At 49.4% G+C, this 2,500-nt stretch overlaps 1 non-coding gene across 1 annotated transcript in view; it reads left to right on the top strand.

Moving 5' to 3' along the window:
* The first annotated feature begins 1,386 nt into the window (after positions 1-1,386).
* The window catches only part of LOC143466330 (small subunit ribosomal RNA), a 1,808-nt gene continuing 694 nt past the window's right edge, over positions 1,387-2,500 (top strand). The window contains exon 1 of the ribosomal RNA XR_013118774.1: positions 1,387-2,500. This exon is cut by the window's right edge and continues 694 nt beyond it. This is a non-coding gene — a ribosomal RNA (small subunit ribosomal RNA).

Below are 2,500 nucleotides of genomic sequence, written 5' to 3'. Positions count from 1 at the left end.
CCTTCCGCTATTATTATTATTCCGCTTAAACCTATTCCTACTGCAATGTTCAATGATCAACTCAATTCCCGACGAAAGACGGTCTATTCTGAGTTACCCAAAACGGTAACTGGCAGGTGAGTGCATTTGATATATTTCTTTAGCGTTTGGACGTGTGTGATTCAATATATTTTGTATGACACTCTGTTACATTGGCGTAATTGAGCTCTTCAATTTAATTTAATTTTATTTTATTTTATTTTATAATTTAACAATAACTTTAATTGATAAATACGTTGTCATTGCCTTGCATTGACTCACGTAGCTTTGCAATGCTGCTTGACGATTATTTGATGATTTTGTTGTATGACATATATTGTTATGATTATATCGATTAAAATTGTGCACTTTGACACTGTATGGCATTAGATTAATTTTATAGACTTTTGACTTCGAAATTTTTTCAAGTCGATTCACACCAAAAAAATGTCAAGTCCAAACGCCCAGGTCGCGCGGATAGCCCTCACCCGCCGCGGATTTTCCCAAGTCGGAAGAGCTTTAGCCGCGAGTCGGTGTTTGGACTTTAACTTTTTGTCGGTGTGATGAGACTTGAACATTTTTTAGAGTCCAAACGACCAGGTCGCGCGCATAGCTTTCACCTGGCGCGGATTTTCCGAACTCGGGAGAGCATCACGCGCGGGTCGGTGTTTTGGACTCTGAAAATTTTTCCCATCCACTCCAAAAAATGTTAGAGTCCAAACGCCCGGGCCGCGCATATTCTCTTGACCGGGCGCGGATTTTTCGACCTCGGAAAATTTTTTGCCGCGGGTCGATGTTTGGACTCTGAAATTTTTTCAAGTCTCGACAAAAAGTTAAAGTCCAAACGTTGGGAAATATTTTCAGAGTCCAAACGTTCGAGTTGCGCGCAGTGCCCGGCCGGGGCGCGGTTCGGCGGCCACGGCAAGCGGCCACGCACCTTCCCCAACTCCAAATCCGGCCGCGAGGTCGCGCGATCCCGAGGCCGTTCTGGGGTACCATGGCGATGCAGGATTCTGTGACTACTATGAGGGAGCAGGCAGTCGTGTGAGCGAATGCGCGCGCGAGTGCGAATCGAAGCAGAATCGATCTCGGTTGGCGTCGGGCACGATGGGCAGATGTAATGCTGTTCGCGCGGTCGCCCATGCTTAGCCGGGGTTTTGAGCGGTCTGTCGGATCCAGTGGCAAGCTATCGGCGTGCCTCGGCGCGAGTATTGCACTCGAATCGCCGGGCAGCGTCCGGAATCGACGGTTTTCGGAGCTCGTGCAAGCCGCGAGCGTAGTGTTTGAGTAGCGATGTACACGGAGAACGTGTGAAAAGAAACGCGGGGCGCCCGTCGTCCCGCAGCAGCCTCGTTTGCTGCGAATAGCTACCTGGTTGATCCTGCCAGTAGTCATATGCTTGTCTCAAAGATTAAGCCATGCAAGTGTAAGTACGAGCTCTCGTACAGTGAAACTGCGAATGGCTCATTAAATCAGTTATGGTTCATTTGATCGTACGTGTTACTTGGATAACTGTGGTAATTCTAGAGCTAATACATGCGAAAAGCGCCGACTCACGGAGGCGTGCATTTATCAGACCAAAAACCGACCGGGCCTCGGCCCGTGCTCGTTGGTGACTCTGGATAACTTTGCGGATCGCACGGTCTTGCACCGGCGACAAATCATTCAAGTGTCTGCCCTATCAACTTTCGTCGGTACGGTATCTGCCTACCGAGGTTCTTACGGGTGACGGGGAATCAGGGTTCGATTCCGGAGAGGGAGCCTGAGAAACGGCTACCACTTCCAAGGAAGGCAGCAGGCGCGCAAATTACCCATTCCCGACGCGGGGAGGTAGTGACGAAAAATAACAATGCAGGACTCTAACGAGGCCCTGTAATTGGAATGAGTACACTCTAAAACTTTTAACGAGTATCCATTGGAGGGCAAGTCTGGTGCCAGCAGCCGCGGTAATTCCAGCTCCAAAAGTGTATATTTAAGTTGTTGCGGTTAAAAAGCTCGTAGTTGGATTTTGGGCTCGGGCCGTCGGTCCGTCGCAAGGCGTGTACTGGCGTGCCCGGCCTCACCTTCGGTTCACCGTCGGTGCTCTTGACTGAGTGTTGGCGGCGGCCGGAACGTTTACTTTGAAAAAATTAGAGTGTTCAAAGCAGGCGGTTCGCCTGAATAATGGTGCATGGAATAATGGAATAGGACCTCGGTTCTATTTTGTTGGTTTTCGGAGCGCGAGGTAATGATTAAGAGGGACGGACGGGGGCATTCGTACTGTGCCGCTAGAGGTGAAATTCTTGGATCGGCGCAAGACGAACAACTGCGAAAGCATTTGCCAAGAATGTTTTCTTTAATCAAGAGCGAAAGTCAGAGGTTCGAAGACGATCAGATACCGTCCTAGTTCTGACTATAAACGATGCCAACTAGCGATCGGGGGGCGTTACTTTGACGACCTCTCCGGCAGCTTTCGGGAAACCAAAGTCTTTGGGTTCCGGGG

The sequence above is a fragment of the Clavelina lepadiformis genome, chromosome 7 (genome assembly GCF_947623445.1).
Source record: "Clavelina lepadiformis chromosome 7, kaClaLepa1.1, whole genome shotgun sequence".
NCBI lineage: Eukaryota > Metazoa > Chordata > Ascidiacea > Aplousobranchia > Clavelinidae > Clavelina > Clavelina lepadiformis.
Note: the sequence above shows the minus strand (reverse complement) of the source record. Positions and strands in the feature narration are given on the sequence as shown.